This window comes from Candoia aspera, chromosome 2 (genome assembly GCF_035149785.1).
Source record: "Candoia aspera isolate rCanAsp1 chromosome 2, rCanAsp1.hap2, whole genome shotgun sequence".
NCBI lineage: Eukaryota > Metazoa > Chordata > Lepidosauria > Squamata > Boidae > Candoia > Candoia aspera.
Genome location: NC_086154.1, coordinates 252300711 through 252312837, shown reverse-complemented (window position 1 = coordinate 252312837; position 12127 = coordinate 252300711). Strand labels below are relative to the sequence as shown.

Sequence of the window (12127 nt, the reverse complement as noted above, 5' to 3'; positions counted from 1 at the left end):
TTTGGCCAACTAGAGTGGAAGGCACCCATATTCTTAACACACGGGGGGGTGGGGGGACCATGTTGCTTTTTATAGACAGAAACTGAAAGCCACAATGCTTTCTCTAAAACCTGCTTTTAAATGAAAGATGTTAAATTTATGCTGACATTTGATTGCAACAAGCATTTCAATCCCTATGTCATACTAACACCACAAAGCCCAATACTGCAATATGAACATCTCCATTTTATTTGATCATAGATGTAAACGTAAGAAGTGGAAGCCCACAACAAAATGCTCTAAAGGGGTCTTATTTAGTGATTCAACATTCCTCTCCATGAATAATTTTTATTTCTGCATCCCAGACTTTCTGTTTTCCTTTAAGAACTAGGTAGTATTCTGTAGCCAGCCAGAATGATCATTCTGCCTTTATTGCAGTAAGGTCTTCTTTTTTTAAGCGTTCAGCACTTCTGCAAATGCTACGGCTACAGTTAGCTCTGTTGTTTTGAACAGAGAAAATAACAACAGTTTTAGTCCTAGATGCTGAAAGGTTCATGCAGCTAGAGGTGATCTTTGTTTGCTAATTGTTTGGTGAGAAGACCCGCTCTTGCCTGATGCCTTCTAAAAACTGCATGCAGAGGGTTGTGGGTTCAATGCTGGGGACTGCAGAAATGAACGGAATTGGTGCTGGTGGGAGAGGAAATGCATGCATTTCCAACAACAAAGTGATCCATGGGATTACAGCTCCTTCTATGAATGAAAACACCTTTTCATTAATAAAAGGCCAATTCAAAACCATAGCAAATTAGCTCTAAAATAGGCATAATTCTTACCTCTTTAAGAAGAAAAGACAACCCTAATTTTATTGTGAGCTCTAAGCTAAAAATCATGAAGAAATTGTTTATCTTACTCATGGATCAAACAGAAACAAAGGGCCCTTATCTTACTACATGAATCACTGCAAAAATCTCTGTGTCACACTCAAAACTGTTTGGAGAACAGTCACTATCAATCAGCAGTGATCACCGGGTCTACCTTTTATATTTCACTGCATTGTAATCTCTCTCTACAAACACATGATCAAACACAGAGAGGCACACACCTATTATCCATTCTTGAAGAGAATATTCCACATATCAGGTGAAGTCCAGAATAGCCCATGAAAGTTTATGCGGTAATACATTTGTTAAATTGTAAGATTCCACAAGGCTTTTATTTTCTAAAACATACTCTTCCCTCTGGAAACACTCATAAAAGCACAATGATAAAAGCCATTCAATAGATTCCAACAGAAAACCCACCATGACTCTAAAATGGCTTTTTCTGAAGAACTCCAGCGGGACACTGCAGTATAATAATATTTTAAACTCACTTAGAAGATTATCAAGTTGTAAGAAAAATCGCTGTGATAATAAGTGTTGAAGTAACTGATCATATTGATTTAAGAACTTCCACTAGAACACAGAAATCTAATATCATCTGGATGGACTTGCTAAACAGGTGGTGTTTGTAGTCAGAAGTATGGCTGAACCATCTTTGTGCATGGACAGATCTGCAGACACAGCCAGGAGAAGCAGCTACATGAGTTGGAAACAGAAGCAGGTGCTTTAATTATTGGAAAAGAGGTGCTTTATAGACTCACTTGTTTGAGATAGGCGGCCACATAAATTGAATGAATGAATGAATACTCCCATGCATTTATTTAGCATTTGTAAGTATGTTAGCATTTTACCTGAAAAAGCAATCTGTAAACCTATTAAAGTTAACAAATGTATTACTAGAAAATGAGGAGAAAGTTGGACCAATTATAGGTACAAGTCTGTACACAGTGGTTTTAAAAGTGGCAAAGTATTCTTACTCCTCCACTTTTCTTGTCTTGCATCCAGCGTCCCTGTTCATGTTAACTCATTCCCTTTTGGGAAAGAACTGGTAGGACAATGCTATTGCTAGTTGTTGAGATATGTCTGTGAAGTTCTTCACAGATAAATCACACATTCACTTGGAAGTGTATTTAGATTTATTCCCCCCATAACTGAGGGAATGTCTTGCAGGATTTAATGAACTGGATATGGTTCTTGGTAGTATAAGCCCTGCTACATGCAGGCTAAATCAGTGCCCTACCTGGCTCCTTTGTGTTGCTAAGTGTGTATGTAAGTAGCTGAATTTGAGAGGTGGTGAATATTTCTTTGAAAGAGGGCATAGTGCCATCAGCCTTCAAAAAAGATGGTGAGACACCCTATCTAGAAAAAGCTGTTGATCCGGTCATATTTGACAACTTTTGTTCAGTATGCCCAAGCATTCCCTTTTGTGGGAAGATACTGGAGAAAATGATTGTGAATCACTTACCGAGGGTCCTAGATGCAACTGATTATCTAGATCCATTACAGCACAGATTCAGGCCTGGATATGGGATAGAACAGCATTGGTCGGTCTGATTGATGATGTTCTTGGGTGTGGAAGTGAACCTACCACCCACTGAACCTCTCAGTGGCGATGATATAATGGTATTTTACTAGCTATCTCCAAGGGATTGAGAGTTTACTGTGGTTCTGCTGCTGTCTTAGCAGGTTTCAGTCAGTAGCAATGGAAATGAGCATTTGAGTCTGTGAGTACCTCAGAGCTCAACTCTCTAATATCCGTCTGAAGCCACTAGGAGAGCTATTCCACCAGTTTAGGATATACCGATAGTCAATTATACTTTATTATCCTGTACAATAAAGAACAGCTGTGGAGATCCTGACACAGTATTTAGAGACTGCAAGGGTTTGGATGGGCTAAAACAAGCTTAGGCTGAATCCTAACAACTCTTTGCCTAAGAACATCTTGGCTTACTGATAGTGTTGATAATTGCTCTGGATGGAATCACCCTCCCTCTGAGCAGTAGGTCCACAACTTGAAGATCCTGTGGAACTTCCATGGCTTCTCCTGGAACAGCAGGTGGAAGCCATCGCCAGAAGACTTTGAAGCCCTAGCAATAGTGACTCATGCCCTCTTTACTATGAGGTTTGTCTACTACAACACACTTTATTTAGCATTGCCTTTGAAGAAGCCTTGGAAACTGTGGTGGGTGCAAAATGTAGTGGCCAGAATACTAATGGGTAAGAGGTAGCTCCAGGTTACCTTAGAAACTGTCTCTTCTGGGAAGAATCTGTTTGACCAATGTAATCTGGCAAAGAGAGGGTTCCACTCCTTAAGAAATCAAAGAGCCATGGACTTGATGGCAATCCTGTATACTTTATCCCTGGAAGGGGTTCTGTTTCAGTAGGCCTTCGGTAACTAATTGTTGTTGGTTGGTTGATGTTTAGTTTAGGTGGCATTTATTGGGTGATATTTCTTTTTTGATGTTGTGTGACTATTGTCTATTTGCTGTCCATAAATTATCTGGAGTCTAGGGAGGTGGGTGGATTGAAATCATTGTAAATAAATATGCAGAGAAGCCTAGATTTAATAGACCAATGTTTGTGAATGTATGGGGGTATTCCTGATTATCAGAATGGTGTGGTAGTTAAGTTATTGGACTGGGACTCTCAGCTACAGAAGCTCACAGGGTTGTTGTTATAGAGAAAAAAAGGAGGAGGAAATGCTCTGCATGCTACCTGGAGGTCCTGAACGAAAATTAGGACACAAATCTAGAAATAAAGAATCCAAGAGCACACCATGTGTGACAATATTATGCAAAAGATGCTAATTACATCATGTCCATTATTTGTGTATATAGATTATGAAATTCAACTAATTACATCACCTGAAATAAAATGACATAAATAGAATGGGAATTTTGTCTATAGCATCTGAAGACTGTTGCATCAAGGTCCAGTAAATTAAGGTTACCTTGTATACACAATAATTTACATAATACCCACCCCACCTCCACACGCACACACGAACACACACACACACACACACACACACACACATATATATTGGAAAAAAGTCTAGATATCCCAACACAAAATATATTTTAAGAAGAATATCACTGAAATACTATTTTATATATTGGTAATGCTGTGTGTGTGTACGTGTGTATGTGTTGCTAGGGATTATAAACCTAAAGCCTTAGAAACTGATATAAATCTGGGATTTTAGAACAATTTCAGTTATCCCACCCCCTTCTTATTGAATTATGAATCTGAAATATGTCTAGATTTTTGTTTACGCACCTGAAAAATTTACAACACATAATATATTACAGGGAAAAAAATAGTGAGAAAAATTACAAAAAGCAGAAGTTATTTTGTGCCAAAGAAAGTGCTGCTTTCTTCAGTCTATTGTAATTGGTAATATGATAGAATAACAAGGTGGCTTGTTATTGCTTATTACCAAATATCAAGGTACAGATAGAGGCCAGTTATAATATTTATAAATACAATGTGGAGCGCTTCAAAACTATTTCTTAAAGTCATCCTTTAAGTAATTTCACAGGTGAACAAAATGTGACAGTGACTGATGAATGAGTCAGTATCAGGTTATAGTCAAATTCTTTTAAAGCCAATGGAAAACCCCAAGCCTTAATTTTTCCTGAAACAACTTCTTTCCAGCAGAATATTTCTGATGTGGAATAGCAAAATGAACAGGGGAATTATATCCCACCATGACCATCAAGCTTCAGTTGTTTAATAGCTCCAGAACCACAGAACTAGAGAGAAGAATGCCCCAGCCAGGAGATTAAAGATTGCTAGGGATTGGGGTGGGTCCCCAATTTTATTTCATGTTGGTTAAAAGCCATGTTGAGACCCATTAGATTGAAAGATGAGGTACAAATCTTCAACTTGTGGGGTGCTGCATGGGTTGGCCTCGTCTCCCCTTATTTTTATTATCTATATAAAGCCACTGGTTATATAGATGGTCATTCAATGGCTTGGAATGTGGTATCATCAATATGCTTAATGACACCCATTTGTACACTGCTACTCAGGCTGTGGGGGAGATGTCTGGAGGCTGTCAGGGTCTGCATGGGAGAGAAAAGAATAAAGTTAATTGGTTTCCAGATCCAATTTAAGGTTCTGGTCTTGAACTATAAAGCCCTTCATAGCTTGGCCACAGGACCACCTTCTCCACGAGTCATCATTTTCCCATTTGTTGCTGCTGGTTGTGGATGACTATAGCCAGTTAGTATAAATGACTCTAGGGAGAGCAGCCAAGGCCAGTAGCTCTGGGGCCTTTAGACAGTTAGCAGTGGTTGCAATATTGGGAAAAGCAGGCCAGTAGGAAGGGTATGGGGTTGTAACCTTCCCTTGTAAGCAATCAGCCATTTTGACATTGTTAGAAGGCAGACGCTGAAAAGTAGTCTTGGATGTCTGGAAAAGAAACACTATTTAAAAAGATGACAAACAGAACACATGAATGATATAGGATAGCCTTTTGGATTTCTGTAAGAGATTGTTTTAGAAAGCATCCAGTGTATTAAGGTAATCTAAACGCTCAGTTAACATTTCTTCTCTGATTATTGTTTTAAGCGGGCAAGTATATGTATTTTAATAAAGCACACTAAAATGGAGGAATCTGACCTAACACATTTCCTCCTCCCTCCACACTTGTTCTTGAGACTGTCTCTTTCAAGGATCTTTATAATATCTGAAGTAGTGAAATAATTAATATGTAGGTATGATATTACCTAAATAAAGTATGTATTCCCCCAAAGGGGCCATGCCTGGCAGGAATAAGAATCAGCTGGATCATACCTCCGTTCTTCTACCAGAGTGCCACCTACCTTCCTACACACACATGGGGTACTTATAACCCTACCAGTAGCAAGGCTTTATGGATTCTTGTAATTCTCCAATGTCAGGACTCTTTGACAAAGGCTTAGAAAAGCTCTGTAAATTAAATAAAAATGATTTTTTTAAAGTATCAAAAACTGCCCTAGAATACACATACGGAAGGTCAAAAATTCTCAGTTCTTTTTAGCAAATCCTTTAAAATGTGGAGCCCATTTTTTTTTCACACAACTATTTCAAACCCATTTATTTTAATTGGATCAAGTCCAATTTATGCAATATAACAAATTTTACAGAACATATGAGGCATCATTGCAACAAGTGAAACAACTCTTCTGTATTGGGGTGGGCTGCTTAAGCTATAGACAACGCATGAAAAGTTCAAAGAACAGCTGTTCAGAACTACATGTTTCTTTAATTCATTCTTCCAGTGCCTGATAGATTTTTCTTACATCAGTCCTTCCCTTCCCTCACCAACAAACTTAGAATGAAAAATAAAATGTGATGCAGGTATGTTGTTTAGAACAAATATTTACATTGGGACCAACGTACTTCCCTCCCCTCCAGTACATATTATAATGATACACATGGCTACTGTACAGATTGTTAAGGACTCCTTGGAGTCTTTAATGAAAAGCAAGATCTTAGTATCTTTATACCACCCTTTAAGGAACACTGATTATACTATATACGTTCATACTATTTAATCTTATACATGAAATACAAGTCTGATTCAGCCCTTACTGATATTTGATACATTTAAAGATGCATCTATAACATAGAAGTTACATGGTATTACAGAAAGGGATCAGAACACTCCCATTTGAATGAAAAGGACCAACTTACTTTAAAGACTTAATTAAAACCTGCATTTCTTGGAAATGCAGGAATTACATCCCCCCATACACACGTGGGTCTACCCCCCCCCCATTCTAGCAAGAACAAATGAATGTCTACCACAATCATTTATTGTAATCAAAACTGGGTCATAAGAAAATCTTGTATTCCAATATCCTTATGTTACAACTTTACCCAAAGTACCTAAAAGTGCATGTGGATACACCATCATATTACCAAACAATATAAAATATCTGAATCAAGAAGTAAACATTACAATAAATCTCATTATTATGAATATAAAAGACAATACAGAAGAAAGAATATATAGACTCATAATCTAAATTATAACACGGTATTTCAGTTCTTGGGTTCCAGGCTCTTTTGACTCAGTTTGGAAACACTAATGCTAGAGCATGATATAGCAGAATACATTTTGTGCAAATTAGATAGAGTGAAACATACACTGTGTTCATGTATATAGCAAGGAATATTTACCTACAGTTATAAGCTTGTGTGGGGTTTCTTAGCAAGATTTACTTCCAAATAAACAGATTTACCTAGCTAAGAATTACTATCCTATAATTGCTGCATATTTTTCCACTTAAGCCAAGGGGGCAGGAGGGAGGGGAAGAAATGCTACTTATATTGAGATACTATGCACAGATCCTCAGAAACAAATCCCAGTAATTTACTATTAGGTGACACCTTTCTTATAAGCACATTGCATTCTCTGACATCGCTTTCAGTGACATTACATGATGGAAGACATATGTTTAACTCCTAAAATAAAGTGAGACAGGCTTCAAAGCCAACTCTCTCTTTCAGTACATTACAGGTGTGAACCACATTGAGTCGACACTGGAACATCACCTGGGATAACAGTTTTAAATATATGTGATCAAAAACATTTCACATGTGGATAGAGGGAATCAAAACTGGGCAAAAACAGCTCTATCTCACCAAAGAAGAATGTAGCATAATATGGCTACCAATGGCTGGATAAAAGAAGGTCTACATGGTATGGATTACGTTGTCTTGACATAATTCATATACCTCAAAGGGTATCATTAACTACAGAGGGAGACAGTTGAGAACAAAGGGTTTAATATCGCTTAATTCATGTTTCACTCTCTGCTTGGAGGTGTCAGAGATTGGCAATACAGCAGCTAGAGTACTACGGCGTAATCTTTAAAATCAGAATCAGAGGGTTGGAAAGACCTCAGAGTCTTCTAGTCCAACCCCCTGCTTAGTGAAGGATCTGCTGAAGTATTTCAGACAGATGGCCATTCAACCTTGCTTTGAAGATCTCCTATGAAGGGGAATATATCACTTAATGAAGCAACCTATTCCATTGGTTGATGGCTCTGATTGTCAGGAAATTCTTCCCAATACCTAAGCTGAATCTACTTCAGTATCAATCCATTGGTTTCCGGGGCAAGAGAAAACCAGTACACGCCCTCCTCTGCAACACAACCCTTTTAAATATTTGACCACCCAAATGAAAAATATACCATTCTATATAAAATATATATCAAAAAGGAATTAGATTACAGCTAAATATTCTATCAGGATAATCCCAGCCATAGGTATCTGTAATTAGTGGCAATGATGTCAAAATGACACGTGTCAAATTATGCTCTGGCACCTCATGCAAGTACATGAGTTGTATCCTTTGTGTGATAATGTCATTATGCGCATGTTGTCATCTGTTCCTTCTTGCAATCTGTAAATTGGAGGGGGGGGTATTGGTCTTTGGTGTTAGACTATGAATTGTGTTACAATATTGTCATTGATTTTTGTGTATTTTTAACCTTATTTATGAAAAATAGGATGTATAAGCTGCTCAGTTGATATTGACTGAAGGGGCATATGAGCCCAGAGAAGAAATAAATCACACACCCTGCTGCAGATGCCAATGACACCTCTCTCTTGTGGGTCTTCTGACACTGTTTTTGTCCTTGAGTTCAAGAAACAGTTACTCAGAAATGAAAGAAGTATGTGCACTTGACTCCCTTCTACTTCAGCTCTGAATAAGTTACTTTTAAATAACAGCATATTTACACACTGCATTCAATGCAGCCACGAAATCAATGATGTGGTTAAGGCTAGCCCAGTGTTTCTCAACCGTGGCAACTTTAAGATGCTGGCTGGGGAATTCTGGGAGTTGAAGTCCACACATCTTAAAGTTGCCAAGGTTGAGAAACACTGGGCTAGACAATAAGGCTGATGATTAAGCCAAGTTGGAAGCCAACAAGTTGAGTCATAATGATGGGGTATGCATGGGATCTGAGATATTAAGTGAAGAGGCACATAAATTACAACTGCTTTTTTTCTGTTTTTTAATTTTTAAAACTGTATTACTTATGGAACAAAATGCTGCTTAGAACACACAGCTGGCTCATCCCTCCCCCCTTATGAACTTCTGTAGGACACAGTAAGTCATGGTTTAGTGCGATACATGAACCAAGTCTATATGTGTACCCTATAACTGTTTTTAAAGTTAAAACCATAGGTAACATAGTTATTGCATGTTGAAACTATGTCCAACAGTACAGTTGGCAGAAGTTGTATCTAATTTATTTATGTTATCTATTAGGGCAGTGTAATGCTCAGATTCAATTCAGAAAAGTTACTTTGCACATGAAAGTGCAAAGGCAAATCATTAAAGCTGCTATGCCTTTTTGCTGGGATCAGATCTGAAGCACTAAACAGACCTTGTTACCTATTATCCAAAAATTTACATGCTGCATTTGCTGTTATTCACATGGAAACCAAAGTTGTTAAGAACAAAAATAAAACCATACAGCTCATAATAATAAAACTGTAACAGCTTTGCAGTCCCTTGGTTGCAAAACAATAGAGTCAACAAAATCAAAGCAGATCAAACCACAGTTTCTCTCTTGCTTTCTTTAAAAGAAAAACAACAACAGGTTTTTACCTGGCAAGTGAATATTTGTCAGTGAGGATCTTGACATATCCCAACAGAAAGTGTGTTCCACTGCATGGGTGCCACTAATGTGAAAGCCTTGCCCCATGCCTTGTGAGTCTCACCTCTGCAAATGACATACATGAAGCTGGTCTCCTCTGCAGATCTAAAGGCACAGGAAATACACATAGGAGGAGACACAGTACAATGAAAGACAGGACACAAACACCACTCAGCAAACTGGTAACTCAAGCAAGTTCTAGAAGTTCTTCTCTAACCATGAGAAATTCATCAAATATTTGCTCTCCTTTGGTGGGTGGGGAAATGTAATCTATTTATTAAACATGGGGGAGGGGGGAGAGAGAGAGACAACACAACACTGGAGGAGATACCCCTATATTTATAGCCTGTTAAACAATGGGTAAAAAAAGAGAAGGGGGCATTACATCTCACTCTCATGGTATAAATATCAACATAAATTTAACTGGGCTGCAATTACTGCTGTGGTATTAGATGTTCTAATATACTCTAAAATTATTAACAATTCAGGTATTAGTCTCTTATAGAAAGGCAAAGTTTGCAAACTGGACTTAGCAAGTGCAGTATCAATTAGCACTAATTGATCCATTAGTTTGATTGCACAGCTTGTAGAAGAGTGTGAACTTCATGCTTCTAATTTACTGCAATTTAATATTTGAAACAGAGATTGCAAGTAGCACTACAGATGCGTTCCAACAACTAGCAAATCCTGCGGACCTCACTTAAAATATGAATACTTTAATTAATCAGAGGTGCAATTAAACTGTTAAACCAGAGATATAGGGCTGCACAAGTACAAACCTACTCAGGTGAATTATTCATTCAGAAGAGCATCCAATGGCTCAGTTCAACTAAGGGGTATTCCCTAGTCAGTGTAAAATAAGGCCAGGATTACTTATCTAGTAAAGTTTGTACTGAAGAGCAAGAAAGAATGTAGCAAGTTTGGACAAACTAGGATCAAATGATATGAGAACCAGAAAAAAACCATCAGAATTGGGAAAGTGCATCTCTTCACAGTATGGCGAAGACTCAGCTACCAAGTACCCTAGATAAATTATCTGGATCCCTTTCAGTCCTCAGTATGGATTCGGGCCTCAGCATGGGGCTGAAATGGCATTCATTTCACTGATGAATGACTTTTGTTCGGATCTGAATAGGGTTAATGCGCCCTTTTTGATCCTACCAGACCTTTCAGCAGCCTCCAATAGCACAATGGTATTCTCTTGGACAGCCAACAAGGGTTGGAAGCATTTTACAAGAGTTCTGTAGTGATTCCACTTCTTAGGAGGCAGTTCCAGTCTGGGGTTATAGAAGAGAAGAGATAAGCCCGCTGGCCAATCACTGTTATCCATCAGTTCAAGGAGTAGTATCATCAGTATGGATTTGCTGTTTGTCCATCCCAGTTCTCAGTAAGCTTCAGAGTTATTTCTCAGAGGGGAGGCACTACCTGTAAAGAATCAGGTCTCTGACTCAAGGCTCTTCCAGGACTCATGTACTGCTGGATGGATAGGTGGAGGCTATGGCAGGAGGTCCACTGCCCTTTGCCCAGCTCTGGTTGGTATTCCAATTATAACCCTAGTTGGCATGTGAGATCTGATAACAATACCTCATGCCTTCATTACTACACATTTAGATAACTGCAATGCACACTACAAGGGGCTTCCTTTGAAGAAACTACAACTGCTGCAAAATGTGGTGGCCCCCTTAACAGATATTGGCCACCAGAAATATATATATAACAGCAGCATTTCAGACTCTGCAGTGGCTACCTGTAATTTCCCAGATGCAATTCAAAGTGCCATTTTTGACCTATAAAGCCCTCAACGTCTTGGAACCTATGTATTTGCCGGATTGTCTACTCTGAACTGAACTGACCAGTCCTATAAGATCAACCACTTCCCTAATATGAAAAAGGCAGAGGCTAGGAAGCACTGATTCTCAGTTCTGGCTCTGATTCTATAGAACCACCTCCCATTTCACATAAGATTGGCTACTCTCTTTCTGTAAGATGGCAAAGATGGAACAATTCCAAAGAGCGTTTGGTGATTAATTTTTCACCACCTTTGTTATTTTGGTTACTATGATTATTAGATTGGTTGATTATGTTCCATCAAATAATTGCAACTGTTTAGACTTTTAAGTTTACTTATTGATCATGGATGTTTTAATTGTATTTGCACTGTGAATGTTGTATCTAACAATCGTCAAGCAACACGACTTATCAGATTTGATGCAACAGAAATATAATATATGAGAGATGAGATTTGATATATTATACAATATAACATGCAAAACAAAACATTTTAAGCCAAAAAAAGCCATTATAACATAAGACCGCTTCATATATATGAACATATACAAAATGTAAATTAACTATTTTAAATCTACAACATACATCAGTAACATTATACCAATGTTAATTTAAAACTATTTTGGCATCAATAAACATTGGTATACTGGAGATTCCAGTTCTTTGCTCCATGGCTGTCTATACTCTTGGTATCTACCTTGGTTATCTACCTTGATATAATTTAACATCCATTTGTATATATTTTTTTTAATCTGTTCAATGAAATCCAATTCTCGGAGACTGCCTGGACATGTCCATGCAGTTTTTTGGGCAAGG

The 12127-nt window shown here is 38.0% G+C and overlaps 1 protein-coding gene and 1 long non-coding RNA gene across 8 annotated transcripts in view; both read right to left on the bottom strand.

The window, feature by feature from the left end:
• Window positions 1-12127, bottom strand: part of TCF4 (transcription factor 4) — a 363342-nt gene that overhangs the window by 218938 nt on the left and 132277 nt on the right. The window lies entirely within an intron of this gene.
• Window positions 4664-9608, bottom strand: LOC134491816 (uncharacterized). The gene is made up of 2 exons (XR_010067367.1): window positions 9475-9608; window positions 4664-4927 (listed from the first exon to the last, which is right to left on the bottom strand). It is a non-coding gene; the product is annotated as an uncharacterized LOC134491816 (long non-coding RNA).